General features: G+C 42.5%; 1 protein-coding gene across 8 annotated transcripts in view; it reads left to right on the top strand.

Annotated features, from left to right (window-relative positions):
* Nucleotides 1-18,741, top strand: part of ADRA1B (adrenoceptor alpha 1B) — a 627,213-nt gene that overhangs the window by 91,719 nt on the left and 516,753 nt on the right. The window contains exon 10 of one of the 8 annotated variants that reach the window (XM_073802761.1): nt 17,796-17,875. The exons of the other annotated variants lie outside the window; for them this stretch is intronic. The gene's annotated coding sequence lies outside the window, so the exon portion shown is untranslated. The remainder of the gene's footprint in view (nt 1-17,795; nt 17,876-18,741) is intronic. 8 annotated transcript variants of the gene reach the window in all.

Raw genomic sequence — 18,741 nt, forward strand, 5'->3', positions numbered from 1 at the left:
TAATGGATAACTCCTGAAGATTAAATAACAAGCATATAACTTTAAGAATGAGCGAGTAATGAGAAAATTCCAGGTGCTTTCACAGAAAGTAGAAGGGATTGTTTTTGTGTAGAGAATTTCCAGTATAAATATTTTCCTAACCCTGCTTCTTGTTCTAGAAGAGGGACTTCCCCATTGTGCGGGGTAGTGCTCTGCGCTCCCCGTGGAACTCCTCTCTGTTTTCCCCCAACCCCAGACAGCAAGGGTATGGGCACATGCTCCAGGCTTGACACCCCTCTGCCCAGAGCTTTGACTCTTGAGAGTAACACAGAAATGAAGAGATGCTATTCGTGGTGGTGTGCTGTGTTAGCACCACATCCCTGCTCTTCTTCCCGGCACCCTTGTCTTGTCACTGTGCTGTCATCCACTGCTGCCTGTTCTTGCTACACCCTCTCTGGCTCTAAGGATGGGGTATCTGCTTTCCCCGTACATCTCCATCTTTGGGCTGAGCAGAAACCTGGTCCCTCAATTTTCACAGCGCCAAGAAGCCAGGAGGCAACTTCTAAGGGGAACATAACGATGGCTAGGGACAGTGGAAGAGGAACACACATGCAAGAGCAATACCGCACAGGATAGAACTGCCTCTGGGTCTAGGGCAGATCTGCCTTGCTCACAGCCTACCTCTGTGTTACCTGGAGCAGAGACTTTCCACTTCTGACCTCCTCTTTTCTGGAAGTGCTCTAGGTATCTTTCAAACCCCAGAGAGCAGAAAGTATTTCTTCTCATGCCTGTATAAGGACTGGTCTCTTCCCAGGAGTACTGGGAATGCTATTTCTCTTCAGGGCGAACCCCATCCTCTTTAAGGAATTTTGGTCAGGTCCCGTGGCCCAGACAAGACTATCACAAAATAGTTTGAGATGGGTACTTTTCCTAAACTCTGGGTGATTTAGTCTTTCTTATGCTCACCTGTCACCCTAACACCCTGCAATTACCAGTACGGCCTGGGATTGGCAGTTGGAGATCTGCCACTCAACACATGTGTCTGCCTAACCAAGGGAGGACAGACATGCAAGTCTCAATATGTAGATGGGAGTCGCAGTCCTGGCAGCCAAGTGAGTGCCCAATATCCATGTGCAACAGCTCTGGTTAAAGCTGGAGTAGAATATACGGCTCAGGCTCGAGGCTAATTAGGCCTCTTCTTTGCGTCCTGAATCTAAATCTGGGGACCACATACTCAGGCATGCTGACAAGCAGTGGGAGACATGCAGCAGATCCCACATCCATTTGCCCAACCTGCAGCGTGGACCGGGATGGCAAGCTTGCCTCCACTATCCAGCCGGGATGGGCCAGGAGAACCAGCCGGAGTAACACTGCTCACAGTAAAATGTTCAGGGATGGTCAGTTGTATTATCCTCCCCTCTTCCTATGCGGAGCAGTAGATAGGGGATGGAGAGGGGGACAGAAGCATGTCCTTCCAGGAGGGAGAAGGGGAAAGGCTGCCCCACAATACCTAACAGAGTGTCTGGCGCTTGGTGTCTGCTCAGTAAATGTTTATGAATGAGAAGCAGCAAATGATCAGAAGCTAATAAGAAACACAAGACAAAGAGGAGCTCAGAGAAGGCTTCATGGAGGAGGGTCACCTAGAGTCATCTTCCCCATCCCTCTGTGGCCTGAGACTGGGGCATAGCTCATCTGAGATTGTATAATTAAAATGTCCCCCTAAGTAGCTATGGAGGTCTATGGCCATGGGAGCAAAATTATCTGTCATCAGTTCGGTTGGGTGTTGGCTGGAACTTTTGGATCCATTAGTAATTGTCACTGAAGTTGAATATAAATAAGTGATATGATCTAGATGTCCTTAAATTTCACCCCACTAAAATTACCTCATAAAACTAGGACCTTCTGCAGGATTACTGACAAAAAGAAAAATAAATCTCAATAAAGCTTCCATGTACCCTTGACTAACAACTGAATCATATCCAGAAGTCATATACCAATTGTGGAGTCCCTCACCCACCATTCTGATCAGTAAATCACTCCAGCAGCCAGCGCACACCCACACATGGATTTTGGATGACAAGTGGCACAACTGGAAAAACTTGAATGTCCCTGGAATCAATGGCAGGAAGGAGGAAGCACACTGAGTGAGAGAATTGAGTGCGGAGAAAAGCTGGACAAGAGACATCCAGGGGGTGGTGAGCACACCCAATTGGCGGATGAGCTAATCTGCTCATTAATCACTCCGCCGCTCTGTCTACAGGAAGCATTTGATGCTGGTTTCCCAGAGAAACTGTCTTCTTAGGGGCAGAAGGTTATTGACAAGAATTCACAGGTGCTTAGGGGATATTCCTAAAAATTGTGCATGACCAACAAGTGTGCCCCTGTGTGCCTGTGAGAAACAATGTTTAGACTGACCTGCTCAGTTCAGGCCTCTGCTAAGAAGGCAGCATTTTATTTTAATTAATTGATTGATTAATTAATTAATTAATTAAAAATTGAAGTATAGTTGAATTTACAATGTTGTGGCAATCTCTGCTGTACAGCAAAGTGACTCAGTTACACACAGAGAGACATTCTCTTTTTTATATTCTTTTCCATTATGGTTTATCACAGGATATTGAGTATAGTTCCCTGTGCTATACAGTAGGACCTTGTTCTTTTTTTTTTTTAACATCTTTATTGGAGTATAATTGCTTTACAATGGTGTGTTAGTTTCTGCTTTATAACAAAGTGAATCAGTTATACATACACATATGTCCCCATATCTCTTCCCTCTTGCGTCTCCCTCCCTCCCAACCTCCCTATCCCACCCCTCTAGGTGGTCACAAAGCACCGAGCTGATCTCCCTGTGCTATGCGGCTGCTTCCCACTAGCTCTCTATTTTACATTTGGTAGTGTATATATGTCCATGCCACGCTCTCACTTTGTCCCAACTTACCCTTCCCCCTCCCTGTGTCCTCAAGTCCATTCTCCAGTAGGTCTGTGTCTTTATTCCTGTCTTACCCCTAGCTTCTTCATGACCATTTTTTTTTTCTTAGATTCCATATATATGTGTTAGCATACGGTATTTGTTTTTCTCTTTCTGACTTACTTCACTCTGTATGACAGACTCTAGGTCCATCCACCTCACTACAAATAACTCAATTTCGTTTCTTTTTATGGCTGAGTAATATTCCATTGTATATATGTGCCACATCTTCTTTATCCATTCATCTGTTGATGGACACTTAGGTTGCTTCTATGTCCTGGCTATTGTAAATAGAGCTGCAATGAACATTGTGATACATGACTCTTGTTGAATTATGGTTTTCTCAGAGTATATGCCCAGTAGTGGGATTGCTGGATCTTATGGTAGTTCTATTTTTAGTTTTTTAAAGGACCTTGTTCTTTAACCATCCTATATATAATAGTTTGCATCTGCTAATCCCAAACTCCCAGTCTGTCCCTCCCCCGTCTTCCCCTTGGCAACCAAAGTCTGTTCTCTATGTCTGTGAGGCTGTTTCTGTTTTGTAGATAGGTTTATTTGTGCCATATTTTAGATTCCACATATAAGTGATATCATATGGTATTTGTCTTTCTCTTCCTGACTTACTTCACTGAGTATGATCATCTCCAGTTGCATCCATGTTGCTGCAAATGGCATTATTTAATTCTTTTATGTGGCTGAGTAGTATTCCATTGTATCTTCTTTATCCATTCATCTCTCAGTGGACATTTAGGTTGTTTCCATGTTTTGGCTATTGTGAATAGTGCTGATATGAACATAGGGGTGCATGTATCTTTTTGAATTTTAGTTTTGTCTGGGTACATGCCCACGAGTGGGATTGCTGGATCATATGGTAATTCTGTTTTTAGTTTTCTGAGGAACCTCCACACAGAAGCCAGCATTTTAAACACTAAGAGGACCAGCTGGCCCTACCTCAGACCATGCTTCTCTCACCCCACCCAGTCAAGAAATCTATACCAGTGACCTAGTTCTTTCTCAGAGTGGTCATGCCAACCTCACACTTTTGTTGCTGGGGCAAGGGCAGGCTCTGAGTGCTTTGGGATAAAGGAGGCACTTAGAATCTATGCCTTTCCCTTGGCCACCAGATGCAGAGTCCCACATTTGCCAACAGAACCCTCCCCCCATCTCTGTAGGCAGGCCTCCTTCCCTTCTGCTGTGGCTGGGCTTCTACCATGTGACAGAGGACATAGGGGCATGGCCACAGTCACCTCCAAGTGCACAGTCACCAAACCTAGCAACCTCGGGAGAAAAACAGAGGACTTAGAGTTCAGAAGACTTAGAACAACGGAAAAGACTCTATTACTCTGTCTTGGGTCCCTTGCCCTGTCTTTGAACCAGTCTCTCCAGCCAGGGAAATGGGGATGGGCCATATACTAATTATTTCGGAGGGATGGAACTGGATTGGCAGTCCCACCAGGCTAACAAGGGAAGCCTAGTGAAGCAGCAGCAATGCCATGAATGGAGGTGTGTGTGTGGGGAGGCTGTTATCCAATGAACCAGAGGAGAGAGATTAGATAAAGCAAAGCAGCAGATGTCTCGCACACGAGGGAAATCAGAACAAAATGAGCAGTAAGGTTTGGCAGAATGTGGAGAAATTCTGAAGTAGATGGCAATACCTAAAGATTTCTTTAGGGTGCTAGAGGCTTTAGGTGTGGATAGGGAGGAAGTTGGTAAGACATTGGCCAGGCCCTGACATTGCTGGGAAAGTGACTGCAAGAGCCAGTCACGCCGCTTCCTACATAAACGTCAGCAGACTATGCCTGGCTGGAGGGAGCACGATACTGACCCTTGGTGGCTTCTTGGGTTAAACTTATTTTCTCTAACTTAAATGACAAATGTGTCGGGGCCTCTTTCTCACTGCTTTAGGAGGTTTCTTTCCCATTGCTGGTGGTCATTCAGCTGTCAGGAAGGCTGCCAATTTACGAAAAGGAAATTTAGTGCTTTTGTTTAAACCCTGGAGAAATTCATTGCATCCAGAAAGGCAGTTTGCATCATGGCACATTGGGCTCTGATGGAACCCATGAACAGGGAGGAGGGTATTGAATGTTTAGAAACATGAGAGTGACCACAAGAACCACAGGGAAGATGGGGTCAGCTGAAAGGAAATCTGCTGATTTCCTAGGAGGGGGAAGTAAATAAAAGTGACGTGGTCCAGGTAATATTTTGGTGTGGCAGTACATATCAAAATCATAAATTTGTTTGCCAGGTGTGGTTCCTGAGGCTGAATGTTAAAGGGTGCTTGGAGTGTTGTGTTAAGAAGGATTCTGAAGCAGTGTCTGGGCTCAGCCAGAAGCAGTGCTATAATGGATACAGGGAAGCATTCCAGTGTCATCAAAATGGAGCATGGTGGTATATATCCACTATATTTGTCTTCTTCAAGGATGCAAGAATCTAATTTCCAAGGTGTTATCCCAGGAAACAATTACAATGGAAGAAAGAAATGCTGTATGCCTCAAAAGTGTTCTTCTTGCTCTCATTTACTGTAGCAGCAGTTTGTCCTACAGAAGGGTAATGGTCACTTGTCAGAATTAAATTGTTGACCATGAAGATCATGGAGAAACACAGGAAAATGTGGGACATACTAATGTTGCGGAAAAAGAAAACATTTATATGCAAGAAATGATTGCAAATAGGTATAAAAAAGACATATAATAAATACATATTTGTGTGCATGTGGGGGCCATTTCTTTCATGTTCATTAGTGTATAGAACCCAGTTCCTATCACACAGCAGGTACAGTAAATACCTGTTGACTTTTTTATTGCTAACTTTATACATTTTTACAATAAAATAGTTCCCCAAAGAAGGAATAAAAGCTAAAACAAAAAATCCAAACTGCTGAAAATTAATGTGTTTGCAGAAATAACAATTTGTTCTGCTTTCTCCAGTCAGCTTAGCATCACACTTAGACTCATTCTAGGACTTCACTGAGTAACTCCAAAGACATCTGTTAAATTCTTCCAGGCAGTCACATTTATCAATAAAGACTTATCCACTCTTCTTTTACTTCCAGATGCTCAGGCTTGGGCTTCTGAAATTCTGAAAGCACCCTTGTTTATTTTTCTTCCAGAGATTGTTGAATTGCCCCAAAGAAAGTTTTTCTTTCATTTTGTGTAGTCAGAGAGGTAACTAACTATAAGAATGACTTCAGTAGCATCTCCAAGGCCAGCTGAAAGCTTTTGATGGAATTCAAAATTCAGATCTGAAGTCTATGAATATGATTACTGAGTGATTGACAGATCAAGGCCAGGTATCAAACAGACCTCAGATGCTGACAAAACCTCTGCTCACTGGAGTGAACTCCAAATATATGGACAAGTGATCAAATACTGTGTAACTTCACTAACTTCAGAAACTCTCATAATATTCCCTAATTCCATCAAACAGTAATTATTCTTTTCTCTGAACTACACAAAGCACTCATAACCCTCAACTAGGAAATTAAAGTTTGTTTTCAATTTCCTTGGGCAAGGCAAATGCAAGGGTAAATTCACAGTCTGTAGCATGTCTGGCACTAGAAAAGCATTGGAAATGTGATGGGGAATTACAATGTAGGAAAATCACCCAAAGACAATGCAATATTTAGCTGATGATAATCTCAGAAGATGAGAGATGAGGACAGAAGCCGCTGGATGAACAGGCAGTATCTCTGGGAGCAAAGAAAAAATGGAGAGGGGAGGCAGTTATTGCAGTGGTTTAGACCAAGAAGAAAAAGCCATGGTGTATCTGTCTATACCAGTCTAATATACTAGAAAACACAACATCTGTCTGTTTCACTGGGTCCAAAATAGTCAATTTACTGTCACATGTAATTTACTCATTATACAGTAATAGTTTTCTGTCTCTCTTTACTACTCACCTAAATATCTTCTGTTCCTAGCCCTTTGTTTTTAATACCATCATTTTTAAAATTATAATAATTCTTGCATGTATCTATTCTACCGATTTTGCTGAACGTCTACCGTGAACAGGCAGTATGTGAGCATAACGGTTAGAGAGTGAGCAATAAAAAATGGTCAGGGACACAGGTAATTACAATTTGGTGGTATGATACCAGGATGAATTAGGTGCTCTCAAAGCACTAAAGAGGAGGCCTAACCTTGGTTGGCAAAGGCTTTCTGGAAGTGGTGACAGATAGTCTAGTTCTGAAGATAAAATGGCTTGGGTGGTGCAGAAGCATCCTATATCACCTACTATCCTTCTCAGATAAAAGAACTGTTAAGGTTCGTGCCCCGGTCCGCGAAGATCCCACATGCCGCGGAGCTGCTGGTCCCGTGAGCCATGGCTGCTGAGCTTGCGCGTCCGGAGCCTGTGCTCTGCAACGGGAGAGGCCACAACAGTGGGAGGCCCGCGTACCGCAAAAAAAAAAAAAAAAAGAACTGTTAAAATTTATGTGTGTTTTATTCTAGTGTTTTTTTTCTATACACAGACAGGTAGGTAGATATATAGATATGGTAATAATAATGATTATACAGATATACATAGGTTTATAGAACTGTGATCATAATCTCTGGACCTTTCAGTGCTGTCTTTTCCATGCTTTTAAATATGTATTGAAAACATGGATTTTGATAGATAAATAATACTGTATTGAGTAGATGTTTCATAATGTAAGAGAATGTTTGATCATTCTCTTTGGGTTCATCAGAGTTTTTGTTTCCAAGCCACAAAACCCAACCCAGGCTAAATTAAGTGGAAGAGGAATTTACTGGAATAGTATTACGTAGTCATAGAATCTATGGAAGGGCTGGGAAAATAGGCTAAGAACAAGAGCAGGAATCAAGATAGACCCAGCACTGGGAACTGTATTTAGGGTTGACCACAGAAACAATGCCTTTAGCATTTATTGATACTTAGGTGTCAGTGTTCTGAGAAGGAGCATCTTTCTGACCAAGCCTAGAAAGTAAGTCTTACTTACTTTTGTAAGTACTTACTTATTGTAAGTCTTTTGTAAGTACTTACTTATTGTAAGTCTTACACCAGACTTACAATAAGAAGTGGGGCCCTGTGTCCCATCAAGACTCAGCCAATAGGGCCTTCCCCAAACAGGAAAGGCATTAGGATATGGCTAGCAGAAAAACCCCAGGAATATCCAATACCTCCTTATTGTTGGATGTTTATTGTTAGTTGTTTCCTTTTTCCTTTGTATTATAAAACTATTGAATGTTCTACAGAATCGTTGAACGTCGCTCTGATTATCTCCTTAAAATACATTCCCTAGGGGAAAAAAAAATACATTCCCTAGAAATGGAATTTCTGAATAAAAGTGTGAACATTTTTAAGTATCTTGATACCTATTGCCAAATTACTTTTCTGAAAAGTTGTATCAATTTAAACTCACTCTTGGAGTGTGGTATGTATGAATGCGCCCATTTTCTGTGCCCCACATTGGGCATTATCGTTTTTGGGAACCTTCCTGTTCACTCCTTTCTAGTCTGTACTCATATATTCAGCCTGTACCTCTTTAAAATTACATTTTGAAGTCAAAGCACCTAGTAGCACAGCAAACAGTTCAGTAAATAAGTTGTTTATTTTCTTGAGTTTATTTGAAGTAATTACCTTTATTGATTTTCTTCCCCATTAATTTGATTAATTCAGGGGCTGCTGCTTTTAATACGCTGTAGAGAAGCTGTTTCTTTTTCCATTCTGGAAGGGAACTGTTTACAAAGCAGTGAGTGCGTCTGATATAACAGAGGATTGAATTCTGCAGGTGAGGTTCTGAGGCTGTTGCTTTCCTGGGCATCTTCCTCTCAGACCTCCTGGCAGCAGGTGAGGGCACATCTCCAGAAGTAGGTACTTTCAGAGAGCCATGGCAGTGATGTAAGTCCAGCAGCCCTTAAACTGGGATGAATATGAAACCCAGAGAGGTGATGAAATATTTCATGAATCTTCTATCAACTTAGAAGAACATCTCTTTTAGCAAGAAATTGACAGGCATGAAGAATGTTAGGACCTGGGCTTCCATCAAGAGGATGCAAGTGGGGTCCAGGAAGAAGCACTTAAGGAGAAGTCTGGGCCCCAGAATGCTAGTCCCACTTTGCCATCAACTAGCTGTTTGGTGTTGGAGAAGCCACTTAACACCTCTCTGGATTTCACCAGGGAGTGGGCCATAGGATCTTAAGGGAACTTTCTCTTCTGATAGCCAAAGATTCTAAAGTTACTTACTTTGGATTTTTCAACATTGTTTGACTTCAATTGGCAGTGGTACTCAAACCATATCTTTCACTTTGCTGTCAGGTAGGAAATAACTGAATCATTAAACACGTGTCTTTTCCCCTTACCCTTGGGCTCAGAGCTTCTCTGGGGCCTGCAGGACTAGCCAAAAGTCAGGCATAAAACAAACTAAATTCTTCCAGAGAAAGCCACTTTTTTCCTCTATTTGCATAATTTGATTCTAATGTTCTGCCCTTGTCAAGTTCTTTCCTACTTGTAGACATTTATGCAATGGGTTATAACTGTATTATTTTATTGTTGGTCATTAACCATGGGTGAGTCACTTTTTAAAATGGGCTTATGTGGCTTATTAAGTATCCCGTTCACGAGGACTAGAGATAAGTCTGGACTAGAGATTTTGGATCACTGACATGAACAACCATCAATGGGTGTCTGCTTGGCAGGCAGCCAGGTTGGTGCCAAGCTCTGATTGGTTGGATGCTGTCATGACCATGTGGTCTCAGGTCCGGACGATGGTGCACATTCATGGGACAGTGGGCAGGGGTAACCTTTCTGTGAGGGGATGTTCAGCTTATTGAAAAGTTTACATAGCACAGAATTGTTTTCAATTTTCCCTAAGTAACTGCCTGGCAAGGCCCAGAATTGGATCAGATCCAATTCTGCAGATAAAATGCCCCCAAACACATTTCCCCTGGAGAAAGACTGAAAATGTATGCACATTTATATCTGTCTATTTAAGCAAATCTCATTAACATGAATGGTGCAGAAAAATATACAGTGATGGAGTGGTTCATATTCTCATGCTAGTCTGGAAGGGACTTCATTATGGTCCAGCAGAGGTTAGCATTTACTAAGGCTATCAATACATGAGGTTTTTACAAATATAAGACCCTAGTCCAGGGATAGCAAATACATGGTACTTGAGCCTCAACTGTCTTTCCCAAACCCAGAGCAGACATCACTAATGGAAGACAGCATTCGTTCCTGCTGAGACACCAGTCAGACATCCAAGGAAGAACCTAATCTCTCTCCCTGCCCCAAGGTGTCAACCAGCTTGTCCATATGGGAAGTCACCTCTCTTGGAGAGGAAAGGAGATCCTGTTACTTCTTGGATATGACTGATGGAACAAAATCGAGTGCTTCTAAGCTCATCAACCAATGTACCAGGATGTTAAATTGATTTTCATTGTATTCTCAGAGGCTTAACTAAGTCCCCAGAGTTGAGGGCAGTGAGTGATAAGTACTCATGATTTCTGGGGAAAAAAATGTGCTAGACACTAGACTCATCCCTGGAGAATTACTAAGAGTCAGCAAAAATGGTGCCTCCTGTCTATTGCTTACTTCCAGCCTACATAAGAGGAAGACCAGAAATTGGAGAAGATGGGGTTAACAGAGGGGATGTCTTAGGAGAGCACTTTGGTTTTCCCCCCCACCACTACCACTTCCAGACAAATAAGAGAACTCTAGAATGAATATCTGGAGGTACTGAGGGTGCATCCCCTTGCCTAGAACACTCTGCAGGCAGGAGGCTGGCTGGAACTGTCTGCGATGTGGAGTCAGGAGGGAGGGGAGCAGTGGCAGCAACAGTCCTGTGTCATTTGTGGGACAGGATGAATGTGTTTCCCGTGGGCTGGGTAGGCACAGTAGAGGATAGGCAGGATTCAGCCACTCTGAAAGGGCTTCCACCCCAGAGAGCTGCCTGCCTACTCCTTTTATCCAAGTGTAAGTTCAGAGCTTACATCCTCAGAAATGCCTTCTCTGACCACCTAGACTAATACAGTGCCCCCTCCAGTCAACCCTTTATTACACCTCCTTGTTTATTTCCTTGGTAGCACTCTGGTATCTGTCAAAAAAAATTTTTTTTGGGGGGGGGTGGGGAGGAGTTAAGTGTGGAGAAGTGAAGTTTTAGAGAAGGAATCTCAAAGAGGCCACTTTTTTAAAAAATAAATTTATTTATTTTTGGCTGCATTGGGTCTTCATTGCTGCATGCGGGCTTTCTCTAGTTGTGGCGAGCGGGGGCTACTCTTCGCTGCGGTGCGCGGGCTTCTTATTGCCGCAGCTTTTCTTGTTGCAGAGCATGGGCTGTAGGCGCATGGGCTTCAATAGTTGATGCGCGGGCTCAGTAGTTGTGGCTCGCGGGCTCTAGAGTGCAGGTTCAGTAGTTGTGGCACACGGGCTTAGTTGCTCCGTGGCATGTGGGATCTTCCCGGACCAGGACTCGAACTTGTGTCCCCTGCATTGGCAGGCGGATTCTTAATCACTGCACCACCAGGCAAGCCCGAGGCCACTCTTTAAAGAGTAAAAAAAGTTCCATGAGAGCTGGGACCATATTCATCTTATTCACCATTATTCCCAGTGCTCAGAATAGAACCTGGTCCATAGTAGCTGCTCAATAAAAATATATAGAATAGTAAATCTGTTCCAACCAAGAGCCCTAAGAGATCAATAGACAGCAACTGGTTCTGCGAAATGCAATTTCTCAAGTCTACGGCCTGCTTGTCAGTGTCTGAGTTAGAAGGGTTTAGTGGAAGAAGAGGGTAGGAACTCTCAACTGGAATAAAACTTGTGTCCTCCCCAGGTTTCTATTTTTCCTATGCTTCACTGCCTGGATAATTGAGAAGCAACTCTTTAGCGAAGTTCTTTCCTTCTATCCTGGGCTCTCCTAGTCTGCAAAGTCTGCTGCCCCCTGGAAACTCACAAGGGCTCTCAGTCAGTTTTGACTGATTTGCTCTGCAGTGATGCGCTCTCCTCAGCCTTGATATGCCTCCAGGCTTCAGGGTAAGTTGAGCACCTGCCCGGATGTTTGGAGACAATCTAGAAATTTGGAAACATACAAAGGCTATACATTTGCTAGTACTGCTTGTGGCTTTCTATACATTCTCCCGTGGGATGTGAAATTAAAATCATTTAACTTAAGCAAGTGTGTTTCCTCAGTGATAAGGACCCCAAATAAACACATTTATGAGAAGAACATGGGAAAACCAGGGTAGTTTTTAAAGTCATTCATTTTTCCATGCTTCTGATTAGAATCACAAATGAAATCTCTAACAACCCCAGTCATATAGTGATGAAGGAAATCATAGCCTGTCCTCTCTGTAAGATCTTTTTTTTGAAAGACAGAAATAAAAATCCCTTACCTTTGAATAGCACTTTGCAGTTTACAAGGATTTCTACCTATGTTATAGCATTTGATTGAAAAAAAAGTAAACCATCGGATAAATTTTAAAGCCCTCATAAAGCTGAAGAATCTTCTGGGTGTTCAGTAAATAAATGAATGCCTGTTTGAGTGCAGTGTTGAGACAGAACTACCACTGCATGTTCCCTTTAGAGTTAGGATTATACATCAGATTGACCTTGAGTGACAGATCACGTTTAAAAAAATCAGGTAAGGCTGTCTTGAAAACTAAAAGGTACAAAAAGTTCCAATCAGGTCCATGTTTAAGATTTTCTGGGCCCAGAGTGAGAGTACCTGCAAATAGAGGTTCACTTACATATGTATGAATATTTAAAAATGTGTAAACCAAGCCAGGAGACTGCTAAATAAAATATATTCCATCCTCCTACCTTGATAAGTAGACCTTCATAATGCTCTGGAAGGCCGGCTTTGAATTGGGAATTCTTGAACACCTCAGAGGAGTTCCCCTGTAGAACATGGTGGGGTAAGGAGAGTCTGACTTGGGTGCCCCTCCTTTTCTTCCACTCTCCATCCTGAACCACAAGGGACCTTGAGTGCAGGTGAGTGCACACCCAGCCCTACACCAAGCAACATCCATACCCTCTCAGGAAAGTGGACCCTGGGTAAGAGGTCTGCATGGTCCCAGAAGTGAACTCAGGGCTATTTAGGCAAGAAAGAGGTGGGTGCAGGAGCTAGGTAGACAAGTTCCCTAGGGCCCTGGGAGTCCTCACTCCATGGGGAGAGGTGTGGTCAGAGGAGGGAGCAGACAGGCCTCTCTAAAGTGCAGGGGCCTGGGCAGGGCCCCTCTTGTCCAGGTCTAAAGGAGGTACTAAATCCAATGATAGTTGGAATTCAACTGAGTGTTGTTTGCTCTTCAGCTTGTATCTAGTTACCCTTTACTTTAAGTAAACATTTATAAATGCTGCACTAATCAAGGGCCTATTTAAAATGATGCTCAGTTTAGTTTTGATTTTTAAAAATTATTTGAGGCTACTTGGGATGGAGCATCTAATAGTTAGAACACATGGACCTAAATTAGAAGTAGGAAGATAAAGTATGCTGGCACTAGTCTATACAGATGAATCAAAAGAGCAATAACCATAATAATAATGCCTTTAATAGTATAATTCTCTGGTTCCGAAGCTCTTTCATTTATATATGTATCACTTTATTCTTATAAGAATAAGCGTCAGTGCTTGAAATTTGAAAGATGCATATTCCAGGCAAATAAAAAGGAAACCCTGCTTGACATTTTGAGGAATACCTTTACAGAGTCCATTGGCCTGAGGAGGCAGTATAGAAGGAAGAATCAAAGATGCCAAATAGACTTCAACTTGGGGCCAGCTCTGATCTGTCCATAGTGGCTGCCTGAAGTGCTTGATTCAGAAAGTCTCAGGCCATGCCCAGCCTTAGTGGCTGGTATGAATTAGGTCAAGGGAGGGGCCGGGATGGCATGTATGCCATGAAGGTGCCACCTCTGGGCTTGAAGAATGCATGTGACAGACAGTAAGGGTAAGCAGGATTCTTGGGGTCATCCTTAATATTTTGAGGTTGTCAGTAAGGAGGAAAATCAATCCAAATTCTTAACAAGAATTCTGTTATTCTTGAATATTTGTCTTCCTCAAGCAAAAATGATCCATTCCGGGTTTCTTTGAGAAAGATGCTGCTTTCAACATGCTTTCCTGGTATGGAAAAAGATTGGCTAGACACCTGCTAAGGTGTTCATTGGTGATAACTGGATTTATATGAGACTTGGGTTCTCTTCTCATCTCTGTCACTAACTAGCTGTGTGACCTTGAGCAAATCCCTAACCTCTGGACCTCTATTTCCTTATCTTCAAAACAGGGATATTATCTCAGTGATCTCTCAGAATTTTGTGAGGCTTAAAAGAGATAGTACCAAAGCAAGCCTTTGAAATTAAAAAAAACGAACAAACATTGTATAGATGTAAACCATTTTGACTCCACTTAAAAATGAGCAGATTGGACTAGGGTAGCGTTTCCCAAAGTGTGTTGCTTGGAACATTAGTTTCATGGGATGTCAATAGGTATTGCACTAAAGCCATCAAACAAACAAAAACATGTTCTGTCGTGAAATAAATTTAGGAAACTCTGGGCTGAACAAACTTAAACAGGCATCATTACCACAGGAATTATTAGCTTTTACTATTTTTTAAAAAAATAAATTTATTTATTTATTTATTTTTGGCTGCATTGGGTCTTCGTTGCTGCGCGCGGGCTTTCTCTAGTTGCGGTGAGCGGGCTTCAGTAGTTGTGGCACACGGGCTCTAGAGCACAGGCTCAGTAGTTGTGGTGCATGGGCTTAGTTGCTCCGCGGCATGTGGGATCCTCCCAGACCAGGGTTTGAACCCATGTCCCCTGCACTGGCAGGCGGACTCTTAACCACTGCGCTACCGGGGAAGCCCAGCTTTTACTATTTAATGTGCACTGTGAATCTTTAAAATTGAACAGTCCTTTGGAAATCATTGAACAATCTGCTCTCTAAGTTCCCTCAAACTTGAATGCTCTCTGATTCATGTATTTATTAACAAAGGTTTATACAGCCCCTCTTATGGGCAGACACTATTCAGTGTACAAAACAGAGACAAGAAAATCCCTGCTTTCATGGAGCTTACATCCTAACGGGATTTGATGTCACTCATCTAAAGGATGCTTGTGCTTAGAGAAGAGACTGCTATCCCTTAACTCAAAGAAATGAAACTTTCAAGTAGAATTGTCACACACAGAGTGGGGAAGGGCAGTTTGTGGGCAGGTAGGGACGACTGCTCTTAATTGTGACTTCTGTAACTCAGCATCTGAGCTGAGGTTAAAACATGACCTTTGATCTGAAGAAGAAGATGGCTACTGCTTCCTGGGGGCACAAGATCACATTCATCCATTTATTCACTCATCCATTTATCAAATACCTCTGGGCATGATATATGTCATACATGGAAGTGTGCAAGACACAATCAGTACCCTCAGAGCCAAATTCCAGGTGGGCAGGCAGATAAAGATGTGAGTTTGCAACTCAGCATGTTCTGTGTGCTATAGTGGGGGTGTAAAGGGTGATATGGGAGCATGTTAGCAGGGTGCCCAACCTCACACTTCAGAGAAGGCATCTCAATGGACGTGACGTTTAAGCTGCATTATCCAGAGGTTGATAGTTTATTTAGTGAACTGGCTTAGGGTGAGTGGGGGAAAATGGTGAGCAGGAAAAGTCTTTAGATAGTAGAAACAGCATGTGGAAAGGCCTAATGGCACTCCCACTGAACTTGTGCAACCAGAGTGGAATGAGCAGGAAAAGATAGCTTCACGTCTATCTAGGATTCTGTGCATGACATTCTCTGAGAAAGCATTTTGTTGTTGAACTAAAACTTGAAAATCGCTGGGGTTTTTGAAAAGGAACTTCCTGAAGCCCCTGCCATCTTTATAAGTCTTAGATTCTTCCCCTTCTATCAGTCTCCCTCCCCAAAGTGTTTACATCCTCATGGGGAATTTTGGAAGATTTAGAATCTCTCAATTCTCAAACCCAAAGGAACACATTACTACTGGCACATATATTCATTAGAACTATTTTGGTGATAAATGACAGAAAACACAACTCAGGATGACTTTAGCAAAATAGTATATCATCTTACATAACAGAAAAATCCGGAGAAAGTTTGATCTCGAGGCTCTAGACCCAGTCTCTCTCCATCTCTTACATTCTCTGTCCTCCAGGTATTCTTCATTTTTAGGCTCATATGGTGGCAAAATGGCTGCCAGCATCTCTATATCTACATCTTCCATGTCCAAGTCTAGTGGAAAAGAGGGTTGTTTTCCTGAAACTACCATACAGGTATCTGTACTCACTCTGATTGCACCACCTTATGTCATGTGCACATCCCTGCACCAATCACTGCGGCCCCCTGGGATAAAATTACAATGATTGCACAGGCCTGGATCACATGATCCAATCCTTAAGCAGGAATTCAACTGAATAAATTTTAAAAATCTTATTGGCTTTATTTGTGATTCATGAATTGAGCAGCTTCCCATCGAGCACGAAGAAAGGAGCTCTGAAGAGCTGTACAAAATGAAAGACTTTTACAGGCAGAAGGGGGCAGGACAAGTTACTAGCAAAGAGTGGATTGTCTGTGGCAAAATCACCTTCCTTTATGGGACAGCAAGAGTCTTGACTGGTTTAAGATCCCACTCCTGGAAGAGGTTGAAACTGTAATTAAGTTAGGTATTATGTCTCGGTTTGGTGACTTGGGATTAGTATAAGTGGCTCCATTTTGGGCCTGCTGTCTCCTTTTTAAACTTATAGTCCTTACAGCGATCTGAAATCTTCCTCCTTGTAACTCTCTGCTGGCTTCAGTTCTCTCGTGTCCATAAAGAGAAATCCTTAGTTCATTGGCGGTAAAATGGTAGACTATGGCCAAATCTGGTCCGAGATGAGATCATTGCCCAGCACACTGTTTTAAATACAGTCGATCGTGGGTGCTTCAGGCGGGCAGGCAGGGTCTTTTCCCTGTGGTCTCCACAAGTCCCTGTTATCATATTCCCTGAGAGCTTCAAATATTTATGCCTCCTGCCTGAAGGGATTTGATTTTGCAATTCTGGTCTAATTCTTTCATGTGGTATTTGATCAGGTACTTGAAGACTGTAGTGTGACAGATAAAAAAAAAAAAAAAGAAGAAAAAAGAAAAGAAAAAGAATGGAACATGAATTTACACAGCCCAGTGAATTCTTGTCCTTCAAAGAATCACCTTGGGGGTGTTGCACACTTTTTCCAACGATACTGCTTTTGCTGGAAAGGATTTTCAAACTCCTCTTGGAATTGTTTTCAGAGCCTGAAGCAGATTCTTTGAATATCCTCACTGCTGGCAAATCCTCATTCTTTAAGAGTGGTTCTGATTTTTGGAAGAAGCCAGAGTCATTGAGAGCTGAGTATTGATGAGCAGGTTGGCTGACACGGCTGCCTGCCTCATGCTTTTTTCTGTGTCTAGAGCAAAGTGCAAGTAAGCAGTCATGAGGCTGAGGTCCTTGTAGGCTCATTTACAATTTTTTTGTTGTGTTTTTTACTTATTTATTTTTAATTTCATTAATTGAGTAAGCAACACGTTTGCGTGGTTCACATTTCAAAGGGCACTATAGGATAAGCGGTGAAAAGCTTGTTTCCCATCCTTGTCCCCCGGCCACCCAGCTTTCCTTCCAGGTTTTGTATGTATTCTTCCAGACAGTCTCTGTGTATCCCTTAAATGTCTTGAAGAAGGCCCAGAGAGGCATCTGTAAATAAGTGAAGTGCTCGCTTCGGCAGCACATATACTAAAATATAAATAAGTGAAGCATTACTTGAATGCCTTTCAGGATCACTTCACTACATTGTATATAAATTCTGATATGTTTATGCCAAATACAAGTCTCATTATTTTCTAGTTATCTGACATTAGGTGTAAACTGTTGCCTTCCTTAGGGATAAATTGGGATCCTGAGAAGTCTCTGTAATGGGAGGTGGTGTCCTGGCTTAGTCACCTGAGCTGTGTGAGAGACCTGGTAAGTGACTTTATCTCTTTGAGATAAAGAGATATCTCTTTGGTTTCCTCATCTGTAAAATGCAAAGCAGCCCCCTCATAGGTTATTGTGAGGATTAAGTGAAATGATGCATGAAAATGATCCAAGGAGAATGTGATGGTGAATTTTTAATGGTAAATTTGGCTAGGCTATGACGCCCAGTTGTTTGGTCAAACACCAGTCTAGATGTTGCTGCTGTGAAGGTATTTTGTAGATATGATTACCATTTACAATCAGTTGACTTTAAGGAAAGCAGACTACCCTCCATAATATGAGCAAGCCTTATCCAATCAGTTGAAGTTTTCCAGAGAAGAAGGAATTCTGTCTCAAGACTGTAACATAGAAATCTTCCCCAGAGTTTCCAATCTGCGTGGCCTGCCTTATGGATGTCAAAGTCAAGACTGTAACATCAACTCTTACCTAAATTTCCAGCCTGCCGGCTTGCCCTAGAGATTTTGTACCTGCCAGCCTCCACAATCATGTGAACTAATTCCTTGAGAACCCTGACTGATGCAGCGGGAGAAAACTCTGGATTTTTGAGTGTGTGTGTGTTGGGGAAGGGATTGTTTAAAAAACAAAACAAAACAGGTTTTGGTCCTGGCTCTTCCACTGGCCAGCTGAAAATCCCTGAGCAAGACTTGGTACTATTGAGCTTCTAGTTTCCCCACCTGCCTAAAGCCTCTCAAGGTTGCTGGAAGAAAGATGCTATGAAAATGATTTGTCAAGCATCACACACATGCAGATGATTATTATTTGGTTATGCCTTCCTTTGAATGAACACATACCTTTAGGGTCACCCTTTGGTGGCCCCCAGACCTACATCTCCCTAAGATGTCCCTTTCTTGGGC

Source organism: Tursiops truncatus, chromosome 3 (assembly GCF_011762595.2).
Source record: "Tursiops truncatus isolate mTurTru1 chromosome 3, mTurTru1.mat.Y, whole genome shotgun sequence".
In the NCBI taxonomy this organism is placed as follows: domain Eukaryota; kingdom Metazoa; phylum Chordata; class Mammalia; order Artiodactyla; family Delphinidae; genus Tursiops; species Tursiops truncatus.